The sequence below is a fragment of the Hypanus sabinus genome, chromosome 13 (genome assembly GCF_030144855.1).
Source record: "Hypanus sabinus isolate sHypSab1 chromosome 13, sHypSab1.hap1, whole genome shotgun sequence".
In the NCBI taxonomy this organism is placed as follows: Eukaryota; Metazoa; Chordata; class Chondrichthyes; order Myliobatiformes; family Dasyatidae; genus Hypanus; species Hypanus sabinus.
The window spans coordinates 18,474,858-18,490,355 of record NC_082718.1 but is presented as its reverse complement, the minus strand read 5'-3'; the positions used below and the strand labels follow the sequence as shown (position 1 = coordinate 18,490,355).

Here is a 15,498-nt window from a genome sequence, read left to right as displayed (position 1 = left end):
TTATATTCTCAAAAATTAGGTTTTTACAGATTGTTGTAACAAAACTTTTTGGATAGTGTTCCATTAATTTTGTTAATAAATCATTTCTTTTCTAGAATCATATCTAGGGGAATAAAACAATTAAATGCTTGAATAGACTCTGTAGGAGCTTCCAATCCTAATGCATTTTCATTTGCCTATCAGAGTGGGACCTTCTAAATGTTTTTAATTCCAGCATTAGCACTTATGTTAAAATTGCTCTTTGGTGCATCATAGAGGATACTGCTAGAACAAAATATTTCAAGCCGAGTTTTGAGAGTAGGTAAACAATATCACAATTATTTGGATTTTGCTGGACAAGTAGGGAATGTTTGTGGAGAACGCCACCATTTATGTGTAAATCAAGCAGCATGTCTTGGGGATTAAGAACTACACTAGGAACTGTGAACTTAAAGGACTGTTCGGTTATTCTAAATAGTTCTATCTATGCCTCCTAAAATTAACATATAACTGATGGTTTACCTATTATTCTGAAAATTTTACTGGATTTTTATATGATTACCTATTAAATTCTTTACAGAAAGTTAATTACAGTAACTTAAACCACAGGACCTTACTTCCCTTGGTGATAAACTGTTGTTAGAAAGTTCTAAAACTTAATTGATAATACACATTTCTTACTTCCCATTGTCCATTCATCATTCCCTGCCTTCAGCCCCCCCCCCAGCCCCACCTCCATCCAGTATTTCTTATTTGCTTTAATTTACTTTGATAAATGATTTAATTTGATTTACCTTCCTTTTCAGTGGTTCTTCAATTCCTGCCTACTTCTTTAATCTCATTATTTAAAGTGACAATGTATTGTTTCCTTATTCACTAATGTCATAGATAAACTCACTACTACACTTATTTGCTGTGTAGTTACTTTGAGCAAGAGAGAGCTGGAAGCTAGCAATAAACTTTGGGGTGCCCCACTTCAGTAATTCTAAAGCAATAATTGAACAAATTTCATTATCATAAGTTAATCCCCACAGAAGGAAAATGGATCAGTTACTACTAGGTTCCTAAAATCTAGGGAATTGTATTCATGTGTTGACTGCCAGTTATATGTTTTGTATCTTCCAGATATAAAACATGCAGAACTCTCTGTAAGCAAAATATCAGAGACCCCCAATATTTCTAGTGAAAACATAGAATACTAGAACTTTTCAGCAGGGTAAGCAGCATCAAAGAAGAAAAATAAATATCCCAAACCAGAGATATTACAGGCTTTAAAGAGTTGTAAAGACAGGAAAGAGAAGGAGAGAATAATGTATAATGTCAGTGTGAATAGAGAAATTGTTAACATCAAGGTTGGTTTACTATATTTCTAGAACTCTTAACTTTTTGCATGGTGCACCTGATCTGAACTTGGTACCTATGACACCATCTGTACCAGATCACCTACACCCTGAGTCTGTTCCTCTCATGTGGCCATAAACTGCCCTTGGGGTTTGGTTTTGTCAATCTTGTTTCCAAACGATTTCCAACTAGCCATCACACCCTTGGCACTTCCTTACATAGCAGTCATATGGATTCTTACGGATGAACTGTGAATCTGAATTGCGGCAATCAGGGCAGAGCTTCCCAAGGCAACAGAATATCAGCAACGCAGTTGATGAACACCAAGGAAGGGAGACTGTGTCGGGGAAAGGGAGGGAGCTCAGAGGTTCTGTGAAGAGAGCTTAGAGATCTTGGTTCAAAAGATAAATGGCAGAACTCCTATGTGGCCATAAGTATAGCAGGACAGGAAAATGTTGACATCTCAGAGGGAGTGATTCTATAAGGACAATTAAACAAGCTCAAAGGAAATAATCTGACTTCACTAGATCTATCAAGGTCAGCTCTGCACGCTCATTTTGTTCATTTTTATTGCCATAGCTGAAGTGCACCTGCACCTCCTTCTCTGTCACCCCCATACTAACTCCCACTCACAATGAAGATCAGCTGCCTTCATTAACAGATAAACACAATCCCATGTACACACCACACATTCCTAATTATGCAATCATGACTTTATGCATATAATACACACATGCTGATTAAATCTTTACATTTAGGATGTTTTAACTTGGTATAGAGCCAGTGCTCACCTTCATACTGTTGGTAAAGACTACCAGTGACTTCAGTGAGGCCACCAGGTCCTCAAGAATGTCCTTCCCTTCATGACAAATGGACCAGTGAGACCCTCAAGTCAAGAGTGAAGAATGCAGGTAATCAGAGTGGCGTGCACATCTCATTGCATTATTGTGCAATCTCAATGGATATTACATCTTGACACTACATAGCATCACCTCAGATACTGTCATTGCAAAAGGTTAAACAAGACAGGTAAGTTTGTTTATTATTGTCACTTACACCATGGTACAGTGAAAATCTTTGTTTTGCATATCATCCATGCAGATAATTTCATTACAACACTATTAAAAAATATATCAGAATTCAGAATATAGTGTTACAGTTACAGAGAAAATGCAGTGCAGGCAGACAATAAGTATAAGGCTTTAATGAGGTATATTGTAAGGTCAAGTTATTTGCCTTATGCTAAGAGGACAACAGTCTTATAAATCAAAGCTGTACTTCAACCTGCTTTTCCATCTTCTGCCCAATGGGAGAGGGGAGAAGAAAGAATCTCCAGCATGCGTGGGGTCTCTGATTATGTTAGCTACTTTACTGAGACAGCAAGAAGTGTAAACAGAGTCCAAGGAAGGGAAGCTAGTTCTCATGATTCTCTGCAGTTTCTTGCAGTCTCAAGCAGACCAGTTGCTATTCCAAGCTGTTACACATCTGTATAAGATGCTTTCCATGGTGCATTGACAAAAATTGTCAATAGTTAAAGGTGACATGCCAAATTTCTTTAGGCTCCTGAGAAAGCAGAGGTACTGATGCATTTTCTTGGCCCTAGCGTCAGCGTGATTAGACCAAGAAGACCGTCATTGATGTTCACTCCTAGGAGCTCGAGGCTCTTGACCTTAGCATCATTTATGCACTACCCACTTCCTGAAGTCAGTATCTAGCTCTTTTGTTTTACTGACATTGAAGGAAAGGATGTTGTCATGACACCAAACTTCTAGGGCTGTGTACCTCTTTCCTGTACTCGGAATCAGTGTTTTTTTGTGTTTCAGTCTACTATGATGGTATCATCGACAAATCTATAGATGGAATTAGAGCAGAATGTGGCCATGCTGTTGTGAGTGTACAGGGAGTAGAGTAGGAGGCTAAGGATACTGTCGTGTGGGGCACCAGTATTGAAAATAATCATTGCAGAAGTGTTGCTGCTTATCCTTACTGTCTGCTGTTGGTCATGAAATCGAGAATCCATGTGCAGAGGGATGTGTTGAGTTCCAGACTCCCAGGTCTCAGAATTTGAAGATGAGTTTGCTTGGAATTTTAGAATTAAAGGCAGAGCTATAGTCAATAAACAATAGTCTTTTCTGTCCACACTCCAGTGTGGGCCAGAGAAATAGGTTGAACTTGTCTGGGAGGCTGGACTTGAATTATGCCATGGCCATCCTCTTGAACTTCATGAATCGTGGATGTCAGAGGCACTGGGTGGTAGTCATTAAAGGTGTTTTTCTTTGGTACCAGAATGATAGTGGGAACATCAGATTGAAGAAAGGAGAGGTTAAAAATGACTCCCCATCTGCTGACCTGTGCATGATCTGAGGACACAGCCAGGGATTCCATCCATGGCTGATGCTTTCTGTAGGGTAGTGCAACAATTTGGCATTAGTAGGCTATGGTTAGGCAGGAGGAGTTGGGCGATGGGCAAGCAAAGGAAACTCGTGAGAGACAAAATGGGTCCATACATTCACATTGTTCCAAGAACTATCATCAGGAAATGTCCACGAGAAACTGGCTGCAAGTACAAACAGATATGCAGAAGCAAAACAAGGAGGGTTGGAAAGTCCATCTGCTACCTTATACAAAACCAGGATTTATCATTTCCACTCTGAAACTAACATGAATTTTGTAAGGGGCTGACAATAGTCTCCTCAAGTAGTTGCTACTGGATGGAGGAATAAGCAGAGATTACTTGCCTCTTAATACACAGTAAAATGTCAAATAGATCCATGTAGGCCTTTTGTTTCTGCAGGAGCATTAGCAGTCCCCAGTCTTCATTCAGCAGAGCTGTGCAGCTCTGAGCAGTTTGCTCCTATAACTGAGCAATGAAACCCCATCTTTATAAAGTTGCTGCCTACTTTTAGAAAGAATAGTGCTGCCCATGAACTGAATAGAATTCAATTGAATTGACTATTTCTTACATCCTTCACATAAACGAGGAGTAAAAATCTTTACGTCCAAATGTGCACTGTGCAATCATAGTAATTTATAATAAATAAAGCAGTCAATATAACAGTGTTGACAGTGTCAACTGTTTCTAAGCTCTGCCAATATTGCATGACGTCTGAAGAATTACCTCTCCTAGGACCGTGTTATGTCCTCTTTCATCAAGAAGGAAATTCGCTGTCCTCTCTTGCCCTGCAATATTGAGCTGCCAGCCCTCCCCTCTCTGTTTTGGGTTATGATGTCTCAGTTCTTAGAGCCAACTCATACCTTATATAAGGAGTTCATCCACCTTACCTGTCACACCTTCTGGCCCTTTGAGCTGCACCATCGCTGCAACCCCCGATAGCCCCAATTTAACCCTAACCTAATTATGGAACAATTTACAATGATCAATTCACCTACCCGATATATCTTTGGACTGTGGGAGGAAACCAGAGGATCTGGAGATAACCCACACATTTCACGGGGAGGAAGGATGTACAGAAATTCCTTTCAGAGGATGCTGGTATTGAACTCTGAACTCCAACGCGCCAAACTGTGATAGCATCGTGCTAATCACTACAGTACCATGGCCCCAATTTCCTCTCCTTTTACTGTGCTCATGTCATCCTGACAACTAAACTTCCTCTCAGTATGACCACCTGATTTTTCATAGACACACTAGTTTTTAACCCTTCCAAGTAGCACTAGCAATCTTCTCCCATGTGATGAATCTCTCAACCCAATCAGAGTAAGACAATGGTCATAGTGGAGAGGTGTTGACAGTAGGAAACATCTCTTTGCTACTGGAAAAGAGTTCAGACATGCAATATTCCTGTTCCTGTATGACAGTTATCTGTCATTTCTATGCTTCCAGACAGAAATCAACTGCCTAGCTATTGCTCCTTTTTCTCAAGTCCTTAAGTTCATGAGCAGCACTCAGACAAGATTGTATAATAGGCCCCTAATAATTAGCAGGAGTTGAAAGAGTAGATGTGTAGAGATTGCAGCTAGCTATAAATGTAATAATGTGGTATTAGTGGGAAATTTTAACAACTTTAATATTGACTGGGCTAACTATAGTGTGAAAGGATTTGTTGGAATGGAATTTGTGAAATGTGTCTAAGAAATCTTCCTTATGAAGGACCTACTGGAGAAAGTGCAACATTGGACCTTATCCTGGGGAATGAGGCAGGGCTAGTGGCAGTGACGATCAGTGAGCATTTTGGGTCCAATGATAATAATTCTATTAGTTTTCAAATAGTGTAATGTCCTGGTTAAGACCATGTTTTATTGTATTTCCACTGCTATGCTGTGAGGCATTTTTATTTTAGCAGTTTTCTGCAAATGCAGTATATCCTGTTAGTTAGGCTTCATAGACTAGTGTTTTGACTTCTGTTTAGATGAGGCCTGGAACCTGTTTGCTTAGCCTAGGAATGTTGTGTCAGCCAGCTGGGTTTGTTTGGTATTGTTTTCTAACATCTAGTGGGATGCAATAGAATATTCTCCAGAGCTGGGTGGGATCAGATTTCTGAAGTAGTTTGGTTTGGAGTCTTTTGGTGGGAGGTGCAGAGAAAAGCACAAAGGGGAGACCCTGTTGTAAGAAGTGCTTTGTGCAGATGAATGGTTCAAAGAGGAAGTGCCAATACTTCTGAGTTAGCCAGTTCATTTGAAATGATCTTCGAGGGAAGTTCAAACTGTGGCTGGTGTCTTTCACACAGAATGCAGATTCAGTGTGTGAATAATCAAAGTGAGGCATCCCAACGACAGAAATGAGCTCCATCATTTATGTGCACATTTAGACTGGTTTAACTGTACTGGCCTGATGCACCATCAATAACTGAGACGTAAGGCGAGATATCGGCTTTTATTGACTGGAAGAAGGAACCAGGAGTGAGTGTCCATCATACTATGTCCTGGAGACTGAGGCCGAGCGTCAGGCCTCAGGTTGCCTTTATACAGGGGCCTGTGGGAGGAGCCACAGGAGCAGTCAGCAAGGGGCATGTCCAGACAGGCAGTTCACCACATGGCCCCTTTTCTTTGGATCTCTAATTACTGTCTGTTAAAGTCAAAATATCCGTGAATATGCTTCCACTTTAATTTTATACTGCGTAAAGTCTGTTATTTCCTGGTAAACTATAACCTTGCATGCGTCAGCATTTACAGTGTTCACCACAATTTTCACCAGTTCATCAGAATATTCCAACTTTCCTGATTGGTTGAAACTGAATCATACTGACTCTAGATGTGTGTTGCTTATTGAAGTGGCCTTCTCACAATTACCCATGCAAAGCTGAGTCACATGGCTCTTAGCCAGAGTTAGCAAATGAGCCAAGTTTATTACAAGCCCTAGGAGAAGGTTACAATAGTTATGCAGCTTAATGTCCTGAACTGGGTAGACCTGATATCTGCCCTTCTACTCATCATTGTATCATCTGCAAATTTGGCCACAAAGCCATCAATTCCATCATGCAGGTTATGAAAAAAATAACATGAAAAGTGGCGTACCCACCACCAAACTCTACAGAACACCATTAATCACCAGCAGCCAACCAGAGAGGGCCCCCTTTATTCCAACTCTTTAACTTCTGCCAGCCAGCCAATATTCTGTCCGTGCTACTGCTTTTCCTGTAATACCATGGGGTCTTATCTTCTAAAGCAGTCTCATGTGCAGCACCCTCTCAAAGGTCTGAAAATATAAGTAAACATAATGTATTGACTTTTCTTTGTCTATCCTTCCTGCTATTTCTTCAAAGAGCTTCAAAGTTTTATCAAGCAAAATTTCCCCTTAAGGAAACCATGCTGACTTCACACTATTTAATCATGTACTTCCAAATACCCCAGAAACATCGTCCTTAATGATGGACTCTTAACATCTTGACAACCACTGGCCTTTAATCTACTGTCTTTTGGCTCCTTCCCTTCTTAAAGAATGGAATGACATTTGTGATCTTCCAGTCTTTTAGTACAATTCCAGAATTTTGTGATTCTTGAATGCCTCCGCAATCTTTTCAAAACCCTTGGCATGTAGTCCATCTGGTCAAGGTGACTTATCGGCCTTCAGACGTTTCAGCTTCCCAACCACCTTCTCCTTAGTAAAAGTGACTACATCCACTTCTGCCCACTAACATTCCTGACTTCTGGTGTACTACTTGTGTCTTAAACAGTGACGACTGACGCAAAATACTGATTTGGATGTGAACGTAGTTGAATTTGAACTGAATTGAATTGAATTTATTTTTTACATCCTTCACGTACATGAGGAGTAAAAATCTTTACGTCTCTGTCTAAACGTGCAATGTGCAGTCATAGTAATTTATAATAAATAGAACAGTCAATGTAACATAGAAATACACTCAAATCAGCATGAGTTAATCAGTCTGATGGCCTGGTGGAAGAAGCTGTCCTGGAGCCTGTTGGTCCTGGCTTTTATGCTGCAGTACAGTTTCCTGGATGGTTGCAGCTGGAATAGATTGTAGTTGGGGTGACTCGGGTTCCCAACGATCCTGCGGACCCTTTTTACATACCTGTCCTTGTAAATGTCCTGAATCATGGGAAGTTCACAATTACAGATGACTGGGCTGTCTGCACCACTCTGAAGAATCCTGTGATTAAGGGAGGCACAGTTCCTATACCGGGCAGTGATTCAGCCAGTCGGGATGCTCTCAATCGTGCCCCTGTAGAAAGTTCTTGGGATTTGGAGCCCATACCAAACTTCCTTAACCTTCTGAGGTGAAAGAGGTGCTGTTGTGCATTTTTCACCACACTGCTGGTGTGTACAGACCACGTGAGGCCCTTGGTGATGAGGAACTTAAAGCTGCTTATCCTCTCAACCGCAGATCCATTGATGTCAATAATTAGTAAGGCTGCAGATAATACCAAAATATGTAGTGTTGTTGATAGTGTAGAAGCTTGTGAAAAATCACAGGGGGATTTAGATCAATTGGTTGCATGGGCTGAAGATTAGCAAATAGTTGTCAATCCTGATAAATGTGAAGTATTGCATTTTGATAGATCAAATGGGGTAGGACTTGCATGGTGTATAATAAAGAGTGCAAGCATATATTTGGCTGAAACAACATCACGAGCAGATATATTATTGAAGAAGGTGTTCATCAGTCAAGGCTATGAATGCAGGTATTAGGAAATTATGATGCAGTTATAAAGTGAGGCCTTACATAGAGTATTATGTACAGTTTTTGTCACCTGCAGATGTGGGTGTACCTACAGCTCATGACTGCAGCAGCTTAAGGCAGCTCATCACCAGCTTCTCAAGGGCAACTAGGGCTGGGCAATAAATGCTGGCTTAGCTGGCGACATTCACATCCTGTAAATGAATAAATAAAAGCCTTGTTAAAAGGAAGATATTACTAACCTAGAAGGAATGCAGAAAGGATTTAACAGGTTTAACTTGGACTTAGGGTGCCTGAGTTATAAAGAGAGATTGTGTAGACAATCCCTGGAATGTAAGAGGTTGAATGGTGACCTGATAGAGGTATATAAAATCATGAGATGCATAGACAGACTGAAAGTACGTGATTTTTCCCCAGGGTTTAAGATTAGAGTAAAAGGTTTAAATAGAACATCAGGGGCAGCTTCTTCATGGAGATGACAATATATATTTGGAATAAGCTGTCAAAAATTGTGGTTGAGGTAGGCACATTAGCAACATTTCAAAGCTACATACCTAGATAAGCATATTGATAGGAGGATTTTAAAAAGTTATGGGCCAATTAAAGGCAAATGGGCTTAGCTCACTGGGCAGTACAGTTGGTATGGAAGAGTGAGGCTGAAGGGCAATTTTCTATTCTGTATGACTCTATTACTGAAGAAAGAAGCATTTGAAAACCATTTATCAGCCATCTCTCCAATAGATTTGGAGATTGAAGTGATGGTAGTGCGGTACAGGTTGCAGGAAATCAGGGCGCTACCCACCTACTCAGTGGGTAGACTGAGAGATTCACTGCTGTGCTGTAGTCAGATGTAGCTGACCCTGTCTGCTCACAACACCTAGTTTCTCCACCTTCCACTGCCTCTCAGGCAACACTGTCATTCATGTCAGCCAAACCAGGTTGCAGAGTCAGTTAGCCAGTTCATTAAAGGTGAACTCAATCATCACGAACATCTTCAGAACTAGTGAAAGGGAGCAGTCTATCAGTCTGATGGCTGCAGCTGCTGGAGTAGAGGAGAACATTGCATTGTAGAGGTGAGGCCAATGATTCCCAACTGCAAGGTGGTCACTGAAGTGCTTCTGAAAAGAATATTTTTCTGTATTGCTTCTTTTGGATAATTGAAATTGCTAATTGCATATACTTTCAACACATATTGCAAATGATATTTGGCAGCCCAGTGTGATCTTCCAGGGCATAGAATTATGTCATGACTTGGTCAACAGCCACATTTTGATCTGATAGCTCAAGGCAATAGCATATCTCATAGACATACTTATTTTAATGTCTAGACATGAAACAGATTTACTGCATACTCATAAAGCCTACCTCCTGTTTAAGTAGACCAGTTTCTTTGAAATTGTGATGTATTGAAGAACATTGTACTGATCATTATCTAGCTGAGTTTGTGCGGAGGTATGTGTCATCATGACATGATTTAACAAGGTACTCCCAGGTTATGAAGTATGAATTTCCATGTGTCACTTCAGTTACTAATGTCAGCTAACCCATTTACTTTCAAACCTAAAGCTATCATCGAAGCGGTGGCAGTGCTCAATTCTTACTCATTTTTCAGTTACTACACCCACAATTGGAAGGCATTTAACTCCACACATCAGTGCACAAAGGAGATAAACTTTCCTCTGAAAGGTGCTTTATGATTGCTCTGTGAGAATAATGGTTCTCAGGTTTACACAGCTTCTGTAACTGGCTTGTAATTCTGCCAGTGTGGAAGAGTGATGTCTGATTTCTCTGATATTTCGAAGAAGGGTAGTTATGATAGGCTCAATGATGTAAGCAAAGCTTTAGAGATAAGTGTTGCATCTCTTCACTGCTGCATTGGATATAGCTAGCATCATCCCTGTATAGTCTGATTGAGAGAGTCAACATAGATGCTTGCTTCAGGGATCCCTTCTGAGTGAGCAATAACATTTTATTGCAATGAGGAGTGAAAATCCTGGCTCAAAGGCTGGGTCTTTAGTTAATTGTTATATTTCTTGGGGGCTTCGATTGTGTCAGTAGTATTGGCTTTATCTCATTACACAAAGTGAGTTTTATAAGGATTCTTTTATGAGGGTCATTGTTGGTTGAACATTGGCTTTGTTGGCTTGGAGTGTTCACCCTTTTTGCAGGACTGTATCCTCCAATCCATTTTTATTATATAGCGTAATATCCATTACTTTCAACCACAGTAACCGTCTAATGAGATGACAGTTATGGATCAAGACATTTTCAAAGGTTTCAAAGGTACATTTAATGTCAGAGAAGTGCATACAATATACATCCTGAAATGCTTTTACTTCACAACCACCCACGAAAACAGAGGAGTGCCCCCAAAGAATGAATGGCAGTTAAATATTAGAACCTCAAAGTCCCTGCCTGCTCCCCTCCCACCCCTGCATCAGCGGCAGCAAGCAGCAATTTCCCCCCCCCCCCCCCCCCCGCCACCACCACCAGCAAAAAAAAAGCATCGGCACCCATCACCAAGCACTCCAAAGCTTGCAGCAAAGCAACAGCAAAGACACAGACTTGCAGTACTCAAAAGACTATTTGTTTATCCAGTATTTGACATACCACAGGCTCTGTCTCTCTCCCTTAAATGGGAGAAAGAAGTGTCTCCGTTTCACAGCAAAAGAGGGGATACATAACAACCAGCTCACTGGTTTATGATGTTAAAAGTCCGTTGCATGGCTTTTTACGAGCTCTGTGCCCAAAGATCTCTGGTCTCTGGGCACACAGCCATAGATCTTCCAACCCCCATGACACACCGATCTCCTGCTGGGACACTGACTTTCGATCTCCCATCTCCAGGGCTATGAGATCTTGGACCTCTGAAGGTGAGCTAAGCCCTTAGGCCGCGTCCTTGGCATGTCAAATAATGGCCAGTTGTGAAACCCCAAGAGCAGGTCGCATTCCCATAAAGAACCAAACTCAGCATGTGACTCCAGGTTGGGGTCTTCAAAAGAACCCTGAAAGGGAAGAATAGAGACATTAAAGATAGAAATAGAGCTGTTCCAAAGATGCAAGCAAAGGAGTCACTGTTTAGCACCATCATGACTAAGATCCACCAGTGATTTGACCAGTGATTTCACAACATGAATTGATTATATGTGAGGAACCTAAACTGTGTACTCCAGAATGGGTATGTAAGTAGTGCCACATGTCAACTTAAGCTGTTGTGGAAGAAATATGTCATGATTAGAAAGACCCTCACTGGGTTCACTGAAACAATCATCATACAACTTGTGTAACATATAAAAAAAGTAAATAAGAAGTACATAATAGGAATTATATCTGAACAGTCTGGCAGATTAGCAGCATCAATGTCCTGTGTTATTACTGCAACTTTATATCATCCCGTTTTGTAAGTCATTTTAAGTGAGAACATCTTCAAAAGGTGATGTCTCAAACAGATGGTATTCATCATCAAGGACCTCCACCGCCCAAGGTATACCCGTTTCTCATTATTATCATCAGAAAGGAGGTATACGATCCTGAAGACACACACTCAATATTTTAGGAACAGTTTTTTTCCCTCTGTCATAAGATCACTGAACGGACAATGAACATATGAACATTACCTACATATTTTGCTCTCTTTTTGCATTACTTATTTAATTATATATAATATTTCTTATAATTCATAGTATATTTTATGTATTGCACTGTACTTCAAAACAACAAATTTCATGACCTATGTCAGTGATTATAAATCTGATTCTGATTCTCTTTGTGCCCTTTTTACAACTTGTTTTCCTACCTACTACAAGACATGAGTAGATTTAGCAACCACACCTCTGGTTCCTTCATCCAAATTATTTCAATTGTAAATGTTAAGGCCCCAACACCAATCCTCTTATATTTGTCAATCAAAAAAGACATTTTGTTCCTACTCTCTGTTTTCCATTTGACAACCAGTCTTTCAGCCATACCAGTATGTTATTTCCCACATTGTGTGTTGATTTTGTCGTATGGGAATCAGAGCTCAGGGCATCAACTGGTTTTCCTTATTCACTGTGTTTGTTACTTCGAGGAATTCCAGTAAGCTATCCAAACATTATTTCCAACTCTAATTCACTAAACCATTAACTGATTGCCTTGATGTTTTCCTAATGTCCTACTGTCACATTTTTACGACTAGTTTCTAATGTTTACCTGTGCTTCCTGCATGATGCTAAATGCATCAACAATCTCATTGGTCATTTCTTATCAATGATTTGCTGGCTATCACTTCTCTGATTGTGATTTTCTCGAGTTCTTCCCTCCCTTTCAGTTCAGAATTTTTAACTCATTGGAATGTCTCTGATATCCTTTATACTCAACACTGATGCAAAATGCCTGTCAAGTCAATCTCTTTATTTTCTGTATTTAGTTCTTTAGTAGTAAAAGCAGAACATATTATGAACACCCAGTAGATCAGGCAGCATCTACAGAAGGAGAAACAAAGTTAGCATTTCTGATTTAAGACCCTTCACAGATACTGCCTGATCTGTTGAGAGTTTTAGGAGTTTTCTGTTTTTATTTCTGATTTCCAACTACTTAATTTTATTTTGATTTTCATTTATTAATTCTTCAACTTAACTTTCTAAAGGACCAATTCACTTACAACATCCTTTAAATGTTATTAACATTGAAACTCTTACCATCTGCTTTTACATTTTAGGTAGCTTTGTTTTTTAATTCTTCAGTCATTATTTGTATTCATTCCAATCTTCTGATCTACCACCTGTCTCTGCTCAATTCTATGTGCTTTCTTCAACTTTGATGCTATATTTAAATTTAATTCTGTGAATTCTAAAAGATACCTTTAACTGAATGCCACTCCATCTCAAATAACCAATTTCTTAACTTCATTTGGCAATTTACTTCAGCTAAATGTTTTCATACTTTGCAAGTACATTTCTTTAAATTGAAAATATTTATCCTGAGCCTTTTCTTCTCTGTCTAAAACTGAAGGTAAAGCTCAAAGAAGGTTTTATATCAAAGTAAATATGCAGTGGCATGCAAAAGTTTGGGCACCCCTGCTCAAAATTTCTGTTACTGTGAATAGTTAAGTGAGTAGAAGGTGAACTGATCGCCAAAAGTCATAAAGTTAAAGGTGAAATATTCTTTTCAACATTTTAAGCAAGGTTAGTGTATTATTTTTGTATTGTACAATTTTAGAGTAAAAAAAAAGGAAAGGAGCACCATGCAAAAGTTAGGGCACCCCAAGAGAATTGAGCTCTCAGATAACTTTTACCAAGGTCTCAGACCTTAATTAGCTTGTTAGGGCTACGGCTTGTTCACAGTCATTGTTAGAAAAGGCCAGGTGATGCAAATTTCAAAGCTTTATAAATACCCTGTCTCCTCAAACCTTGTCCCAACAATCAGCAGTCATGAGCTCCTCTAAGCAGCTGCCTAACACTCTGAAAATTAAAATAAATGATGCCCACAAAGCAGGAGAAGGCTATAAGAAGATAGCAAAGTGTTTTCAGTAGCCATTTCCTCAGTTCGTAATGTAATTAAGAAATGGCAGTTAACAGAACGGTGGAGGTCAAGTTGGGGTCTGGAAGACCAAGAAGACTTTCTGAGAGAACTGCTCGTAGGATTGCTAGAAAGGCAAATCAAAACCCCCGTTTGACTGCAAAAGACCTTCAGGAAGATTTAGCAGACTCTGGAGTGGTGGTGCACTGTCCTACTGTGCAGCAACACCTGCACAAATATGACATTCATGGAAGAGTCATCAGAAGAAAACCTTTCCTGTGTCCTCACCACAAAATTCAGTGTCAGAAGTTTGCAAAAAAGCCTGATGCATTTTGGAAACAAGTCCTGTTGACTGATGGAGTTAAAATAGAACTTTTTGGCTGCAATGAGCATAGGTATGTTTGGAGAAAAAAAGGTGCAGAATTTCATGAAAAAACCACCTCTCCAACTGTTAAGCATGTGGGTGAATCGATCATGCTTTGGGCTTGTGTTGCATCCAGTGGCATGGGGAATATTGCACTGGTAGAGGGAAGAATGAATTCAATTAAATACCAGCAAATTCTGGAAGCAAACATCACACCATCTGTAAAAAAAGTTGAAGATGAAAAGAGGATGGCTTCTACAACAGGTTAATGATCCTAAACACACCAAAATCCACAATGGACTATGTCAACAGACGCAAGCTGAAGGTTTTGCCATGGCCCTCACAGTCCCCCAACCTAAACATCATCGAAAATCTGTGGATAGACCTCAAAAGAGCAGTGCGTGCAAGAGGCCCAAGAATTCTCATAGAACTAGAAGCATTTTGCAAAGAAGAATGGTTGAAAATCCCCCAAACAAGAATTGGAAGATTCTTAGCTGGCTACAGAAAGTGTTTACAAGCTGTGATACTTGCCAAATGGGGTGTTACTTAGTGCTGACCATGCAGAATGCCCAAACTTCTGCTTCAGGCCCTTTTCCATTTTTGTTATTTTGAAACTGTAAAAGGTGGAAATAAAAAAGTAACCTTGCTTAAAATATTAAAGAAATGTGTCATCTTTAACTTTATGCCTTTTGGAAATCATGTCATCTTTTACTCGCTTAGCTATTCACAGTAACAGAAATTTTGACCAGGGGTGCCCAAACTTTTGCAAGCCACTGTATATTACCATTTACTGCCTTGGGAGGGGATGTTGTTGCCAATCCATATTAAATGGGGTTTTCCAGTGAGGAAATCGAGGATACAGTTGCACAGGGAGCTACCAAAGCCAATGTCTTGGAGCATGGTGATTAGTTTTGAGATAGTAGTGTGGAATGCTGAGCTGTAATCCATGAAGAACATCTTGACATGTGCATCTTCATTGTCTAGGTGTTCCAGAGTTGAGAGAAGAGTCAATGAAATAGCATCTCTTTTTGATCTGTTGTGATGGTTGGCAAATTGGAGCTGATCCAATTTGTTCGTTAAGTAGTAATTGAAATACTTTGCTATCAATTTCTCAAAGTTTTTCATCATGATGGATGTAAGTGCTACTGGATAATAATCATTGAGTCAGTTTGCCAGATTCTACTTGGGCACATGTATGATTGATGGCAGGTGGGT

At 39.8% G+C, this 15,498-nt stretch overlaps 1 protein-coding gene across 14 annotated transcripts in view; it reads left to right on the top strand.

Annotated features, from left to right (window-relative positions):
* The window catches only part of magi2a (membrane associated guanylate kinase, WW and PDZ domain containing 2a), a 552,919-nt gene that overhangs the window by 286,009 nt on the left and 251,412 nt on the right, over positions 1–15,498 (top strand). The gene's annotated exons all lie outside the window — the stretch shown is intronic.